This window comes from Talpa occidentalis, unplaced genomic scaffold, assembly GCF_014898055.3.
Source record: "Talpa occidentalis isolate TD23 unplaced genomic scaffold, MPIMG_talOcc4v2.1 talOcc4.16, whole genome shotgun sequence".
Classification (NCBI taxonomy): Eukaryota; Metazoa; Chordata; class Mammalia; order Eulipotyphla; family Talpidae; genus Talpa; species Talpa occidentalis.
Window position 1 is genome coordinate 27,962,283 of NW_023601653.1, and position 18,599 is coordinate 27,980,881.

The following is an 18,599-nucleotide window of genomic DNA, read 5'->3' on the forward strand; positions in this document are numbered from 1 at the left end:
TGTCAGCACTCACCGAATCTGTTGTAAAAAGCAAATATCCATAGGAACAAATTCTCTCTAAACTAGAGCCATGTATTTTCTATAGGATATGATAACCTTATAGATTTCATTCACTTTGTTATTTTAAGCATAATACAGACCAGACTCCACTAACATTTACTGTCCATTAGTCACATCTTGCCGATGAAAGCCTCTGATTGTAGAGATGAAAGTTGGCTGATAAGCAATCTTTTCTGTGATGTTCCATGTTTTATACTGTATGCGTGTGTGGTCTCCATATGTCTGAGTTACACGTTCAACTCGAGTAATAAACAGGAGAGCTGCAGTACAAAAAGGAGCTGATGTGAAATAATATATTTTTATTCCCATTTTATCATAGACCTCAAAATAACTAAATACTATTAACTTTCACTTTGGAAGGATTCTCTGGCATTGTTATGTAAACAACAGAGTACTCACAGGTAAATGGCATAGAGTTACATTTCTGATTCCTACATACAAAATTACCAGACTACAAAGTAATAAATTTGAGCCGGAAGTGTAAAATTATGTCAGACATAAGTAATTATATCTTATTAATGTAATTTGAATTTGTTTTTACAAGTTTTCTAAAGTCTTAGATTTTGAGCCATGTCTCAACATGTCACTGCTAAATTCCAGTAAATATCTAGGACACAAAATTTACCTAGATTTTCATTTTGAAAAAGTAAAGAAAAAGATAGGGGGAAGTTTGAAGAAATGAACAATTTTAGTAGGTTCTTTTCTACTAAAATTCTTTTCACTTGATTTACAGCTAGTAAGGCCTGTAAAATTGTTTGTGTGTGGGTCTAGGAGAGTGGGTGGGAAAGGAAAGATTCACTTTTGTTCCTCTTCCTCATGTTCAGTTTTTCTTGCAGGTCTGTTTTGATACAGGTTTTCTTTAATAGGATATTTCACTTGATGCTTATAACAAGCTGGGTAAATAAAATCTATCTCATTTTATAGTTGAGAAAGCTGACGTTTATAGATGATAAACTGGTAGAACAAAGTCCAGTATACAAACAAGTTCTTACCCAAGTTTAATGGTGATTGTCATTTTTTCCCAGTATTAATCCAGGATTTTTCACACTGTCAGTTTGATAGTTTATTTGCCAAAAATTTCATATATTACCCATAAGTTTATTTTAAATGTTTAAGTTTAAAATACTTGATTATAAAGTTGGTGTTTCTTGCACATTCTTTCTCTAGTCCTACATCCTCATCCCAACACCCACTAATTTTTTTCTCCTCTTCTTAGGAAAATATTACTAAGCCATTTTGCCCTATAATGGATAGGATTTTTATGTTTAAATTAATGTTTTAATGCTCTAGCAACTAGTTAATCCCTGGTACAAATTCTCACAATACCCAGTAGACCATCCTAAGTTTGTACAAGATTTTTACATACCTACATGCAAAGAAGTCTAGCATTGATAGTGCTATGGTTTTAGTGAAAATGTGAAATGCCAATATACAGAACACATACCCGCCCCCAAGAAATTAATGACCCTGTTAGTGTCATGACAGCATAACTCCCCCACTTGTTACGGCATGATTTTTCAGGACCAGAGCATTTCTGAGCAGGTGCAACTTACCTCCACTCGCTGTTAAAATACTTGTGCTAAACATGTGCTCTGGTTGTTTTCTAGTAGATTTGAGTGGAAATGTTGCTATAAAGAAAAGAAACAGCAAATATGGAGCAAAAGGATACCACACAAAGAACTTGTCAATGTAAGCGCATTAATGCTTTCAGATGTTTTGGGTATTTTACAATTTTTAAGAAGGCATTTTAACAACATGTTATTCAAAAGTTTGTGAGACCCATAAGTACCTTTGCAAAACCTATGGGGTACTGATTTTTAAACACTTGGCATGATGGAGAACGTGTTGGTTTCAATCAGATCTGCAGCTTCATCTCTCAATTGGGTGATACTAACCAGTCAGGCTCAATTTCTTCAGGTAAACATTTATATAAAATGCTTTAAATAGTTCTTGGAATTTAGTTGATAGATACGCAGCAAATGTAATATAACTGAACAAATTACATTTATTTGTGATTTTTAAAAGTACTAATAATTTGGAACATTAGTTTTGCTAGAATCAGTTGGTAAATGTAGAACAATGTTATTTCCAAAGAATCTTGTGCAGTTAAAAAATAATGTCTCGGTATATTAAAGTGAAATTTTATAAATTTGTTGCCATAAGCAACACCTATAAATGTATGTCACTCTTACAGGTGTGGCACACAAAAATGCATTTGCTATAGAATAGGTTGGTGGTAAGTATGATTAGTAAATGTTTTGATTTTTAAAGTTTACATAGTGCTGTCATAAAATATCCTGAGGTCATCTGGGCCATTTTTCAACCTTCAGATCAGGCTAACCTGGCTAGATAATGATCGTAGGCAGAAGAGTTTTATAATCTCATCTGGTCTTTTGCCTGAAGTTTAGAGTCTTGCCCATCTCATTCTTATTCCATGTTAGACTGCACCTCTTGTATCTAGTACTTGCTTTACCTCAACCATAGGTAGAAAAAAACAGCAAAAAGGGGAGCTAAATTTTAGTCTTTTCTGGGTACAAGATCCTAACCATGCGTACCCAAGAAGCAAAGCCAGCAAAAAATATGCCTTGTGGAGGTTACATTCAAATAGTAGAAAGATTGATAATAAGCAATTACACTATATTAGAAGGTAATGGGTACTATGAGAAAAAAGAGCAGGACAAATTACAGAAATGAAGGGAGAACTAGTCCAAGAAGACCTTGCTGAGAAAGTAAAATTTGAGTCAAAACTGGAAGAGGAGCCGCCCTGGTGGCACAGGGATTAAAGACGACGCTAGTGTCTTTAAATACTGTCTTTAAATACTGCCAGCCAGTGTATTTCAGAACATCTGCATGTTCTGCTCCCCACTCTGTCTCTGGTGAATCCTCTTATTCCCCCAGCTCTTACAAGAGCTGTACCCCAGCTCTTGTATGCATAAATAAATAAATTAAAAAAAAATAACTGAAAGAGCAGGACTAATGCTATGCAAATCTAAGAGAAGAGCATTTCCAGGCAGAGGGAGCAACAAAAGATCTTCAAGTGCAGATGTTCAATGTTTGACAAACAGTAAGGCTGAAGTGGTTATAAACTAAAGCACTTTGTCCTATATACATTTACAGGAAAAGGTCAACAGTAACAAGAGCTAGATTAATAGGCCTTCATTTAGACATTATTACCAGGTAGTAGATCCCCCTGTTCAGTTATTTATGCATAAATAAATAAAATGTATATACATGTGAAAGGTACAACAGTATCTCAAAAATTGAAAGCTTACCATGAAATTCTTAGACCATGTATATTGTTTATAATATACTTTATTTTAAAGCTCAAATCTGGCTTAAAATTGGGATGAAAACAGATTTCATATTCACCTAAAATGAATAAATTTGTTCATATATGTAAGGAATTGAAAACTGCAGCAAGATGTTCAATTTTTTAAAAATGAGTGGAGATATATATATATATATATATATATATATATATATATATATATTTAAAAACAGAACTCCAGAACTAGGGGATGGTCAGTAAAGCTCAAACTGAGAAGATTTGGAGAAAGGGACCTTCCAGAGTCACATCTGTCTTAGAAAGGAGAGGAAAAAAAACTGTAGTAGCATAGTTCTTGCAGGTGATGTTCCTCATCACTCAAACCCAAGCAGCTGTGAAAACTTCAAAATGTCATTTTGCAACGTGGTTTTTCTAAAGATTCAATTTTCTTTAAAATCCAAAGCATCTTTATCCAACTCCTCTCTATAGTCTTGCTGAGATTAGATGCGCTAGTAAACTCTAACCTATTTTATTGAAAGTACTCGTGCAAGTCTTTTACGCTCAAATATGAATTGAGAATTCTACCTCTAATAAACCATGTCGCTTCTGCATGTGGGAAGAGATTTATATATTTTTTGTCCAAGTTTTCACCATATTAAAAAATCACTCCTGGGTAAAACTGTTTAACAGAGTTAACTATTTTTGTAGCATCATACCAAATTTCAGAATTTAGAGTTTCTGACACAAGCATCTCTCTGTAAAGAAAACTGATTTGTAACATCACAGCATCTGCATTTTATTTTTTTTTTTTTTTTTTTTTATAGAGGCATGCTTTATTTATTTGTTTGCTGGTTTGTTTGTTTGTTTTGTTTATACATGCACTGGGTACAGTCAGAAGGGCGGGAGGGTGAGAGAATTCACCAGAGCCAGAGCGGGGAGCAGAGCAGGCAGAAGGACCGAAGTACACTGCTGAGGGGAGCAGCGGGCGGCAGGAGAGGTCTGCGCGCCATGTGGGACCCTCCTCTGGTGGCCGGGGAGCAGCCGGGGATCGAACCGGCGCCGCAGAGGCCGCGCGCAGCTTCGCAACCCAGCGCTCAACCGCTGCGCCACCGGGGAGGCCCAGCATCTGCATTTTAAACAAGAATCTGTAGCCAGTCATTGATAGGTTATCATTAGTCAAGACGCTTACACAGTTCCTTTAAGATCTTTTATTTCTAGTTTCTAGTTTCCAGTCTTTTGCTTGTTTCAGGCAGCTCATAAAATCATGACCCCCCTCAAAAAACTCCTAGCAACATCTTGCAGAAATAGTTTCTGTGGAACTTTAGCTGAGAAACTGTTCTAGGGATTGCAATATGAATCAGTCCTCCACAAATTCATATTACATAATACTTCATATAAAATGGAAAACCTTGTGAGAGTTTATCTCATTTACCACCTCCATTCTTGTGCTATTGCTATCATACATTTTACACCTACTTATTTATAAATTTTTTCAACAATTTTTGTTAAGTATTTTATGACAATAATCAGTTGCCCTTTTAAATGAGAAAAACTGCCAATGTGGTAGACAGATGGCCCCCAAAATATGTCCATGTCCTAATCCCCCAAATTTGTGAATGTTAGATAACATGATAAGGGGGAATTATGGCAGTAGATGGAATTAAGGATGCTGGGGGGTAGACTTTTAAGATGGGAATATTATCTTGGTCAATGATCCCTAGATTGGAGAAAGAGAAGCAGCAGAAAGTGACAGTATGACAAGGACCCAAGCTGACATTGCTTGTTAGAACGATGGAGAAAGGACTGTTGTGGCCTCCGCCATCTTGTAGATTCTTTAGAAAGGTGAGTCTATAATTCTTAGTTCATTTATATCTTTTCTTCCTTTCAGCTCTTTAAAGTTGTTGTACTATTGTCTTTTGGTCTATTGTTTCTGATGAGAGTTTCATCATGATTTGCTTCATTTATCCCCTGAGAGAATACATTATGTCCCTTTGGTTGTACTAAAACTTTTTATTTTTGTTTTTGCACAGTTTGGTATTGCATAAATGTGATTTTCTTTGTATATTTGCTGCAAGGAGTTCACTGAAATTTTGGGAATTGCAAATTGTTATTTCACAAAATTTGGGAAATTTTCAGCTATTTTTTCTTCCAACTACTTCTTCCCCATTACATACTATCAATACTTTTTCTCTTCATCTTTTTTTTTTTTAAGATTATTCATTCAAGTACTGGGTACAGTCAGAAGCATGGGAGGGTGAGAGAATTCACCAGAGCCAGAGCAGGGAACAGAACAGGCAGACTGATGAAATATACTGCTGAGGGGAGCAGCGGGCGGCAGGAGAGGTCTGTGCGCCATGTGGGACCCTTGCCAGCAGTCAGGGATCCAACCGATGCTGCAGAGGCTGTGGGCAGCTTCGCAGCCCAGCGCTCAACAGCTGCACCACTGGGGGAGGAGGCCCTTTCTCTTCATCTTGGGTCACATTTTCTGGTATCTAAACATGTTTAATATTTTTCATTGTGGACATTGTAGATAATACATGAATTTTTTTAAGCATTGAATATTTTATTTTTAATTTTATTTTTATACTCCCCATACAATTGCAACCCCCTTATTTTGACCCCATTCCCTCCTTTCCCTGCTGCACCCACCCCCATAGTGTGTCTCTGGTTCATAGTTGTTTGTTGATTTTGATTTTTTCTTTCTTACAGTTATTCTTTTTCCTGGTCCCTTATTTAGGTTTTCTAGATTCCTGCTATGAATGAGACCATCTGGTATTTTTCTTTTTCTTTCTGGCTTATTTTGCTGAGCATGATCCCTTCCTGCTCCATCCATGTTGCTGCAAATTGCATGTGTTTATCTTTTTTGAATGCTGAGTAATATTCCATTGTGTATATATGTACCACATCTTCTTGATCCAGTCATCTATTTTTGGGCATTTGGGCTGTTTCCAAAGCTTAGCTATTGTAAACAGTGCTGCTATAAACATTGGGGTGCAGGTTTTCTTTGGAATTGATGTTTCTGTGTCCTTTGGGTAAATACTTAGGAGTGGAATTGCTGGATCATATGGAAGCTCTATTTTTTTAAAAGATTTATTTATTTATTTGTTTGTTTATTTATTTATTTATTTATTTATACAAGCACTGGGTACAGTCAGAAGCACGGGAGGGTAAGAAAACTCACCAGAGCCAGAAGTACACCGCTGAGGGGAGCAGCAGGCGGCAGGAGAGGTCTGCGTGCCATGTGGGACCCTCCTCTGGTGGCCGGGGAGCAGCCGGGGATCAAACCGGCACTGCAGAGGCTGCGGGCAGCCTCGCAACCCAACACTCAACCGCTGCGCCACCGGGAAGGCCCTGGAAGCTCTATCTTTAGTAGGTTGAAGAATCTCCACACAGATTTCCATAGTGGTTGGACCAGTTCGCACTCCCACCAGCAGTGCAGGAGAGTTCCTTTTTCTCCACATCCTCACCAACATTTGTTGTTGCTAGTGTTTTTAATATGTGCCATTCTCATTGGTGTGAGATGGTATCTCATTGTAGTTTTGATTTGCATTTCCCTGATTACAAGTGATGTTGAACATCTTTTCATGGCCTGTTGGCCATTTGTATTTCCTCTTTGGAGAAGTTTCTTTTTAGCTCTTGTGCCCAGATAATACATGAATTCTGAAGAATTCTTGTTACTAACCGGCAGCTAAGCTACTGATTGACAGCTTTGAATTTGTGTAAGGTTGGTTTGTTTGTTCCCCACCACCACCACCACCCCCAGGATGAACCTGTTTCCATTTTACTCTTAGTCTTAGGGTAGTCTTGATTCTAGGAAATAGACTTTCCTCCAAAGGTATGGTTTCTCTTGAGTTTCATTGAAAATCTTGAAGTATTTACCAAGGTCCTCTGACCTGGTAGGTGCCATGCTCTGAATTTTTGAGTCCCTCACCAAAATCAACCTGTTGTGATCCTAACACCCCATGTGACAATGTTAGGAGGTGGGTCTTTGGAAAGTGATTAAGTCATTGGAGTAGAGCTTGCATAAATGGGATTCATGCTTTCATAAAAGAAGTCCTGCAGAGCTCTCAAGCACCTTCTCCCATGTGAGAATATAATGAGAAATTTGCAAAAGGGCATTCAACCAACCACACTGGCACTCTGATCTAGGAGTTCTACTTTGCAGTACTATGAGAAATTTCTACTGCTAACAAGTTACCCACTCTGTGATAATTTGTTATAATAACCTGAATGCACCAAGACAGTAGGCATCAAACTCCAAACTCTGTCCTATTTGATGGGTGGCAAAAACTGAAATCTCTGCTCAATGTTTTTTAGCTTTTGTTTCCTGGGCTCCTTTGATGTAATGTATGTGCAATTCAGAGGTCATCCAAGGATTTCAAGGAGGTTTGAATACAGAATTTGGGACCCCTATCTCTGTGGCTCTACTTTCCAGAAATTTCCCCTCAATTTTCAGCTGTACTGGAAGACCAGCTCTGTGCTATGATAATCTCCTCAGCAAGATATCAATTTAAGTTCTAGTCACTATACACTGCTCTCACTAGGGAATGCCTTCAAGGGTAAATCTGTTTAAAGTGGATCTCATCAAGTGTGGTTTCCTTTTTTCCAGGGTTGAGTCCTGTCCAGTTTGTGTCTGCTTTTGGGCACTGTCCAGTTATTTGTTTTACATTTTGTCCACAATCCATAATTGTTATCTGTGAGAGGCTTAGTCCAATATACACTGCTCTGTCATTAGTGAAAACAAAATCACTGTAGCACTTTCATAATTTTCTTAAAGATTTATTTATTTTTGCATACAAGAACTGGGGTACAGGCCAGAGGTGTGGGAGTGAGGATTCACCAGAGACAGAGTGGGGAACAGAACAGGTAGATTGACTGAAATACGCTGCTGAGGGGAGCAGCGGGCAAGTCAGGAGCATTCTGCTCCACCACGTGGGTAGCTCCCTGGCCGGGCATCGAACTCACACTGCAGTGGCCGCTGGTAGCTTCATATGCTGTGTCTTAACCTCTTGCCCCACCAGGGAGGCCCTACTTTTATAATTTAAAAACTAGCTTTACAAAAGCTAGAACAAATACAACAAATCAGAAAATTTTGTTCTAGGAATGATTCATAGGTAACAACTATCTTCTACTGATATTTTCCAAATTTTCTATAATGTAATTAATTTTTTTATTTTTTATTTTATATATATTTTACATCATTCTTCCTTTTTGTACAATGTTTGCTTTCTCCTCTCAGCTGTAGTTCTGGTGTAATTTGCACCACCAATTCACCTGTGCACCATCACCATAATCCCTTGTGCTCTTCCCCTTCTGTTTTTATTCCTCTCTCTCCTCTCCCCTGCAGAGTGTCACTGATTTATAGTTGCCTGTTAATTTTGTTTTTTATACTGTGATTTTTTAAGCTTTTTTTTGGTATAGATTTAATTTGCATAGAGAGACATCCCAGAAGGAAAGTAGGAAGTATATGTTAATGTAAAAGGTGTGTTTGTATGAAAAAAACATGAGTCATCTTTGGATCAACTGTTGGGTAGGACAGGATGGTTTTGCAAGGGTGGAGAAATATTGGGCAAGTATAAATAAACATAGAAACTCTACCATGAGCAAAGGTAATTAGCTTCAATTCATTGCCAAATGCCTGGGTTATAAACCTGCTAGATTATCTTATGCAGTAGAAAAGTAAATGAATCAGTTATAGAAAATCTCAAATATTTTATTTAGAATTTCTAACTTAAAATCACATGAAATGATGAGTGTCATATATACTCATGTAACAATGTGTATGCACTTGGATGCAAATCAGAAAGGGATATGGAAAAAGGAAACAACCAGTTTGTAGAAAGATGAAATTGGGGGCCTCCCTGGTGGCGCAAGGGGTTAAGCACCGCACTATGAAGCAATCCGCAGCCTTTGCAGCACAAGTTCTATCCCTGGTCAGCCAGGGAGCAACCCACATGGCTCAGTAGACCTCTCCTGACTCGCCCACTGCTCCCCTCAGCAGTGTATTTCAGTCAGTCTCCTGTTCTGTTCCCCGCTCTCACCCCACCCCCCATCTCTGGCCTGTGTCTGGTGAATCCTCTCACCCCCCCATCTCTGGCCTGTACCCCAACTCTTGTATTCATAAATAAATAAATCTTTAAAAAAAAAGATGAAATTGGGGATGAATTTTAAGGCAGTAGATCTCAATATTTTTCCCCGATGGTTGATTCAAATTCCTATGGAACTCCTACAGGGTGGCCTATAGCACAGATAATCTGGGAAATTATGGTAAATTCCCTTTTTTCCTTGCAGTAAAAAACTCATGCCCTGCCTAATTTTCTCTCCTACTCAGAAAAGTATAATTCTGATAAATAAGAACATTATTGTCAGAAAAACTGTTCAACTCTAACTTAATAATATCTAGAAAACATTCATTTAAAGACTGAATATCTACCATGTCAATGTACTAATTCTATTTCAACTTATTGCAAATAATTGATTACAAATTTCAAAATTTAAGTAAGACACCCATGTACAGCAATAGATATTGAAAGAATCCATGTTGTAAGTTAGAAGTTGCTTGTAAAATAAATTAAGATTTTAAATAACCTGGAACATACTAACCTTCAGTCAATACTCAGTTCATTAGAAGCCTTGACTTCTGGCTAACTTCTCAGTAGTGAAGATAAATAGACTAGAAAGGAGCAAAGTAAGACAGAGCAAAGACCTACAGTACTTGTCCTGCTTTAGCACATTTAATAACTGCTCAAGTCCTTTTTTTTCTTTCTACCTTTTATTTTTAAAGATTTATTTATTTATTTATACAATAGCTGGGTTATAGGCCAGAGGTGCAAGAGGTGAGAGGATTCACCAGAGACAGAGTGGGGAACAGAATAGGCAGGCTGACTGAAATACACTGCTGAGGGGAAGAGCAGGTGAGACAGGAGAGGTCTGCTGTGCCATGTGGGTAGCTCCCTGGCTGGCCAGGAATCGAACTCGTGCTGCAGAGGCTGCAGATAGCTTCACAGTGCTGTGCTTAACCCCTTGTGCCACCAGGGAGGCCCCGCCTGTGTTGTTCATTGTCATATTTCCAGCAGCTAACCCAGCTCCTGGCAATAATAAATGCCCAAGAAATAATTACTGACTTAAAAGAATTGTCCACTGATATCTTTTGTTTGTCCTTCATGCATAATAATAAATCCATTTTATGCTAGCTATTTAATATTCCTATTTAATGAAGAGAAAGACAGTATGAACTGATGGAGGATCTACTTGCAAGCCCAAAGATGAGTGAACAGGTATGACGACTGAAACAGCAACATGCAGAATAACTGGACATGGTATTCAGAGCCCTCTACTGACACATTCCATACCCCCTGTTCTTGTCATTCCCTCTCCAAATAATTTATTGAGACATATTATGGATGAGGCACTAGAAATACAGTGATAAACAAAATGAAGTCTCTATCCTCAGTGACTAGTTTATAGCCTAGTGGGGGACGTAGAATACTAACATATAAACAAAGGCTATAATATCAGGCAGCAACAAGTGCCATAAGGAAAAATCAAAATAGGGCCTCCCTGGTAGCACAAAGGGTTAAGACGCAACCTATGAAGCTAATAGCAGCCGCTGCAACACGAGTTGGATCCCTGGCAAGGGATGGTGCAGCAGACCTCTCCTGTCTTGCCCGCTGCTCCCCTCAGCAGTGTATTTCAGTCTATCTGCCTGTTCTGTCCCCACTCTGTCTCTGGTGGGTCCTCTCACACCCCATCCCCCGCACCTCTGGCCTGTACCCCAGCTCTTGTATGCATAAAAATAAAATAAATCTTAAAAAAAATCAAAATAAAACATTTGGGTAGTAACTAAGTATAGCGTGACTACTCCATAGTAGGGATGGACCAGAAAGGCAACTCTGAGGAGAGAAATTTGACCAGAGACCCAAGGCAATGAGAGAAGTAGCCATGTGCATATTTGAATGGAGTGCGATATTAGCCAAAACAGCACCCCTTCCATGAAGCTTGGTTTTCTTTGGGCTCCCAGAACACGACCTACTGCCTCTGCCACAGTACTTATGATTGACTATGAGCACATCATTCCTCCCACCAGATCAGAAGTCAGCAGCACTCTCATTTTTGTCAAAAGCCCCCAAATGAGTAATTTCTTCCCTTTTCATTTGTACGAATTAAATATATTTTAGAAGTTATTTTAAGCATAAGAGAATAATATGTATCATGTTCTAGGAGGCAAAGCTGATTTAATGACACAGGGGATAAAGATAGTTGTTGAGTCAAACAAAAATTATTACCATAATACCTATGTTTAATGAAGCATTTTGTTATTCATAAAATTTAAAAAAAAAAAGACTTAGTGAACATGATAAAAATCACAAAGTTGGAACTGATTTTCGAATCTTTTTGTCTGTCTGTCCTTATCAGACTGCAGAATCCTGTGGAAAAATAGACTGGAATGTGACAGAGGCATAAATGAGAAATGGAGAGCAAGAATGGAGGAGAATGTCAGAATCTAAGGGCTGTTTTTATTTTCTTTGATCATTTGTCTCATTTCTTTATATTCCATGTCTAAGTAAAGTCATCTGCTATTTCTTTTTTTGACACATTTCCATGAGCATAATTCCGTCAGTTCCATCTTTGTTGTCACAAATGGCAGAGTTCATCTTTTTATTATAGCTGAGTAGTTCTCCAGTGTATATCAGTTTCCCCATAGCCTATAATTTACCATGCATTGATGAGCAACTCATACTCTCTCTACATTATGTGTCTATGCACACATATATACATGCATAATAAGCATATATGTCACATATGATACATATATGTGTGATTTAATCCTCACATGATCCATAAGTGGTAATATGAGCCTCAGTTTGCAGGGGAAGAAACTGAAGTCATGGGTTCAGAGTGTAAATAAAGCCAGGATCTGAACAATTTCCAACTCAGTGCCTTTCTACTTCATGTAACTTCAAGATACCAACATAAAAGACCTGTGTACTTTCCTTCAAAATCTGTGTTGTTCCCACTTTCTTCAACATCCTATCTGAACCATTTTAACTGGAAAAATCTGAGGGTATTCCGAGAGTGTTTTTTTTTTTTTTAAGATTGATTTATTTACACAAGAACAGGGGTACAGGCCGGATGCGCGGGAGGGTAAAAGGATTCACCAGAGACAGAGCGGGGAATAGAACAGGCAGACTGACAAAATACACTGCTGAGGGAGCAGCGGGTGAGACAGGAGAGGTCTGCTGTGCCATGTGGGTATCTTCCCGGACAGCCGGGATCAAACGCATGCTGCAGAGGCTGCGGACATCTTCCTAGCGCTGTGCTTAACCAGCTGCGCCACCAGGGAGGCCCTTTTATTCTTTTTTTAAATGAGGAAACAGTCTTCAATTTGTTGGTGGGTTAGTTACATGAAGAATTTAATGCTGGGCCTCCCCGGTGGCGCAGCGGTTGAGCGCTGGGTTGCGAAGCTGCCCGCGGCCTCCGCGGCGCCGGTTCGATCCCTGGCTGCTCCCCGGCCACTGGAGGAGGGTCCCACATGGCGCGCAGACCTCTCCTGCTGCCCCCTGCTCCCCTCAGCAGTGTACTTCGGTCCTTCTGCCTGCTCTGCTCCCCGCTCTGGCTCTGGTGAATTCTCTCACCCTCCGACGCTTCTGACTGTACCCAGTGCATGTATAAACAAAACAAACAAACAAATAAATAAATAAATAAAACATGCCTCTATAAAAAAAAAAAAATTTAATGCTGTCTGACGAAAATGGGCTACATTTCTGTCATGTTTTCTTAATAAATCTTTTTTTGAACTGTTTATGTAAAATTATATCTCAGTTAATGATTTAAAATATTCAATTATTAGAATAAGTCTGGAACAACAGAATCCTTAAATTGAACAGGTGGACATTTTTAAGTGAGCACTAAATTAGTTTTCCAAATTTCTCCTGTTAGTTCAACTTTTTTTAAAAAGATTTATTTATTAATGCATACAAGAACTGGGGTGCAGGCCAGAGGTGCGGGAGGTGAGAGGATTCACAGAGACAGAGTGGGGAGCAGAACGGCAAAATGACTGGAATACACTGCTGAGGGGAACGGCGGGCAAGACGCGAGGTCTGCTGCACCATGTGGGTAGCTCCTTGGCTGGCCAGGAATCTGTGCATAGTTTCACAGGTTGCGTCTTAACCTCTTGCACCATCAGGGAGGCCCTGTTAGTTCAACCTTTTGAGCCCTCTCAGGTATTATCCAAGACCTCTATTGCTTTTGCCATGGTGTTACTTAACTTCTAAAACCTGTTTCTCTTTTGTTTTGTTGTCACTGTTCTCATCGCTCTCAATGGCTGCTATTATATCTTGCTATTCTTGAATTTATTTGGGTTTCTCCAGACTTAGCAACTTCTCTTATCCTTGTCTACCTAATATCTTTTGTGTGCTTGAGTATTTAGTATTTAGTCATCATTGTCATAATTAGTCTGAATACAGCTTTGATAAGTAGGCCATCCCAGAAGACCAGCAATTTCTAAAGTTAATAACAGCTTAAGCAAACAAATTATTTTATGATTCACTCCTTTCATGACCCCTCATAAAAGAAAGAAAATTGTTATTTGGTGAGAATATAGAACTAATTAGGTGTTTAAAGTAGTCAATAGTTGTTGAGATGGGTTTTTCTGCTCAAACAATTTCTTTGATGTTAGAAGAAGGATTATATCTGATAAGTGTAAGTTTTCATTGAAAGAAATGTATGTTCATTAGAAAACTTCAAAGAGTTTAAGCCCTTCTAATGATTAAATTGTACACTTAGTTCTAATTGCAGCCCTTATGGCATTAGTATTTAACATGGGCACAAGAAGTTTTTATACAGAGTAATATTTGATTTAGTGAAAAGTCTGAATTGCAGATATTTAAATAAGAATTTGTTAGTAACTTTTAGGCACTTACTGTAGCCTATAATTCATTTTACTGAAATCCTAAGGATCCCACCAAGAAATGATTCACTATTCTGGTTTATTAGTTATTTGCAATTAGCAAGTAATTTGGTCTTGAAAATAATTCATCTAAGTAATTTGCTCTATCAAAAGGAAAGTTTTCAATTAGCAGAGATAAACTTTACAGCTAAATGAAAAATGAGCCTCTCTCTTTGTATTTTAAAATGCATTTTCTACTTAAAAATCATAGAAGTGGCTGATAATTGACAATGACATTTACTGCTTTAATTTAAATAAAATTAACTAAAGTGAGCAGGTAAAATGTCTTCTAATATTAATATCTATCAGTTGTACCACTAGGTGGCACCAACAAGCTTTTTCCAAATATGTACACTCAATAATGTAGAAGACACTTCTTGAATTCCATTCTCCTATAAAAAAAATCCCCTTACACCACTAGCAACATGTCTACAAATTTAACCCATCTTTGCCAGGAAGATTATAAAATTATGGCCCTGGAATAATAAATATTACTTTAGCAAATTACTAGCTGTCTAAGAAGTTAGCATCAGTGACAAAAAAATTGAGAAATCAATCAAAATACAAAACACTATAATTTAATGAAAAAACCCCCAAACTAAATGTCACAAGATCTGGTTCCAGTCTCAGCTGTACCACCAACTAAGTGTCTCGAGGAAGTCATTAAAACTCTCTGGTTCCTACTATGCTGGTCAGTAAACTAAAAGATTGGCTGTAGAAGAATTTGTCTTAAGTTAAAAACTACTTTCTCCTACAAAAGCCCTCAGAATTCTAATATAGAAAACAAATGAAAGCAAGATGGGGAGGGGAGAGGAATGTTTGAAGATGTATGGGAAACACTTTCTCCTCTGCTTCCCAAAACTCTACACAATGTCCAACATTTAGTCCCTGTGGTCCAGAAAAAAATAATTTGGAGGCCAAAAGGCACATGCAAAAATGTTAAGCATCACTTCTCATTAGGGAAATGCAAATCAAAACCACAATGAGATACCACCTATACCAATGAGAATGACCCATATCAAAAAAACAGGAACAGTAAATGCTGATGAGGGTGTAGAGAAAAAAGTAAACCTCGTACACTGTTGGTAGGAATGTGGACTGCTCCAGTCCCTATAAGACAGTAGTGCTCCTTCAAGATATTAAAAATAGATCTACCAATTGGTCGAGCAATTTCACTTCTAGGTATCCACTCAGAGAATGCAGGAACACTAATTCAAAGAAATACATATACTCCTATGTTCATTGTGGCACTGTTTACAATTCCCTAGTTATGGAAACAACCCAAGTGCCCAAAGAATGAGTAGATTAGAAAGATGTGGTATACATACAGGATCGAAAACTACTCATCCTTAAAAGTAAAAAGATGAATTCCTGCCATTTGTGAAAACATGGCAGAAACTAGAGGAGATTATGGCAAGAAAAGCAAGTCAGGAGAAAAACAAATACCAGATGATTTCATGCATAAGTGCAATACAGAGAAACACAGGAATTGACAAAATTAAACCTAAACACACCCTAGAAAGAGGACCACAAAATTGAGGTTACCAGAAGGGGAGGGAGAGTGGAGGTGTGAACAAAGTGTCAAGGGGGCTCAATGGTCCATACCAAAGGACTATGGGTATTTTGATGATGACTGGGGTGGTGACATACATCTATGTGAACACATCCTCCTAAATCATATACAATGTTGTAAGCCAGTGTTCCCTCAATTTAAAAAATTATCAAAACTTAAACAAATCACAGAAAATAATAATTTGAAGACCAATGAATAGAAAATTACTAAGGTGCTATTTCAGAAATCTGATTTCATGTACATAAACTGTGTAGAAATTATTTATTTGCCCAGTTCCAGGATAGGATGCAGGCATTATTTCTTACATTTTACAAAGAGTAGACAGGGGATGTGTAATCTATTTTTTATTTATTTATTTATTTATTTTTTGTGGAACCCTTGCTCGTGCCCGGGGATCGAACTGGTGCTGCAGAGGCTGCGGGCAGCCTAGCAACCCAGTGCTCAACCGCTGCGCCACCAGGGGAGGCCCAGGATATGTAATTTAATGTCTTTCTGAAAAATCATCTAGACATAAAATCAGAATCCAGGTATTTTTAAATTAAATTTTTTGAGAAATTAAAGGTTCACAATGCAGTTATAAAAAATAACATAGAGGGCCTCCCTGGTGCCACAGGGGGTTGAAAACAGCCCTGTGAAGCTGTCTGCAGCCTCTGCAATGCGGGTTCTAGTCCCGGCTGGCCAGGGAGATACCCACATTTTGCGGCAGACCTCTCCTGTCTCTCCTGCTGCTCCCCTCAGCAGTGTTTTCGATTCGTCTGCCTGTTCTGCTCCCCGCTCTGTCTGTGGTGAATCCTTTCACCCTCCCGCACCTCTGGCTTGTACCGCAGTTCTTGTAAGCATAAATAAATAAATCTTAAAAAATATAACACTTCCTTTGAAAAATAAAATAAAATAAAAAAATAACATAGAGAAATCACAGGTACCATTTATCCAGTTTCCCCCAATGACGATATTTGACAAAATTATGGTACCATTCCATAACCATTATATTAAGACAGTCAAGATACAGAACATTTATACTATCACAGAATCCCTGTAATGTGCTTTTATAGCTACATATACTTCCTTCTTACCCCTATCTCCCCCTTTTCCTGGGGAATCCTCTAATTTGTTCCTCATTTCTATAAGTTTGCCATATAATGAATGGAATTATATAATAAGTAGATTTTTAGGATTTACATTTTCACTCATCATGATTCTCTGGAGATAATCCATGTGTTGCGTATATCAAGGTTCATTTCTTCGTATTGCTGAAGATAGGGACATACCAGAGATTTTTAACCATTCACCCCCTGGAAAACATCTGAGTTGTTTTCCAGTGGGGTTCTTAGGAATAAAGCTTTGACAACTTTCTGTGTAGAGGATTTTGTGTGAATACAATTTTCATTTCTCGGGTCTCCCAGGTGGCGCAGCGGTTGAGCGCTGGGTTGCGAACCTGCCCGCAGCCTCTGCAGCGCCAGTTCAATCCCCGGCTGCTTCCCGGCCACCGGAGGAGGGTCCCACATGGCGCGCAGACCTCTCCTGCCGCCCGCTGCTCCCCTCAGCAGTGTACCTCGGTCCTTCTGCCTGCTCTGCTCCCCGCTCTGGCTCTGGTAAATTCTCTCACCCTCCGGCGCTTCTGACTGTACCCAGGGCTTGTATAAATAGATAAAAATAAATCTTTAAAAAAAAAAAAAAAACCAAAAAAACAATTTTCATTTCTCTGGGATAAATGCCCAGGAATGTTTTTATCTGGTTTTAGCAGCAGGATAATAGTAGTCTAATTCATAAAATGAATATATAAAATTCATAAAATAAATTAGAATATCTTCTAGATTTGTAAAAGATTAAAGTTTACATATAACTGGAGTTAATTCTTCTTTAAATACTAGATAGAATTCTCAAATGAAGTCATAGAGTCCTGGATATTTCTCTTTTGGGAGTTTTAAATATAAATTCAATTTTCTTAACAATTATAAAACTACATTCTCTCTCATATTGGATGAGTTGGGATTGTGTTTTTCAAGGAATCCTTTCATCTAAGTTATCAAATTTAGGTATATAGAGCTGTTACCTCTTATCTTTTTGAAGTCTTCAAGGTAACATAGTGATAGCCCTGCTTCATTCATTTATCATTTGTGTCATTTTCTTTTTCAGTTTAACTCCATATTTGATTGATCTGTTTAAAGAAACAGCTCTTTGTTTCGTTGACTTTATTCTTTGCTTTTAATTTCACTGATTTCAGCTCTTATCTTTATTATTTCCTCCTTTCTCTTTGGTTTTATATTGCTTTTCGTTCTTTGGTTGTTGAGGTAAGAGATAAGATTATTGATTTTTGACTTTTTCTCTTTCAAATATGTGCATTTAGTGCTGAAATTTCCTCTTAACACTGCATTAGCCATACCCTACAACTTTTGGTATGTTCTGTCTTCATTTCAGGTAAATGTATTTTTTCATTTCTCTTGAGATTTCCTCTTTCTTTAGGGACTATTTAGAAGTTTATTTTTTTAATTTCCAAGTGTTTGAAATTTTTCCTATTACCTTTCAATTATTGATTGTAGTCTGTTATGGTCATACAGCATGTTCCATAGGAATTCAGTTCTTTCAGATGCGTTGATATTTGTTTATGACTTGGATATCATCCTTCTTGGTATATGTTCCATGGGTACTTAAAAAAGTTTATTTTGCCAATGTTAAGTGGGCTTTTCCATAAATATTGATTAGATCCTATTGTTTGATGTTATTGCTGAGTTCTTCATCTTTGCTGTTTTTCT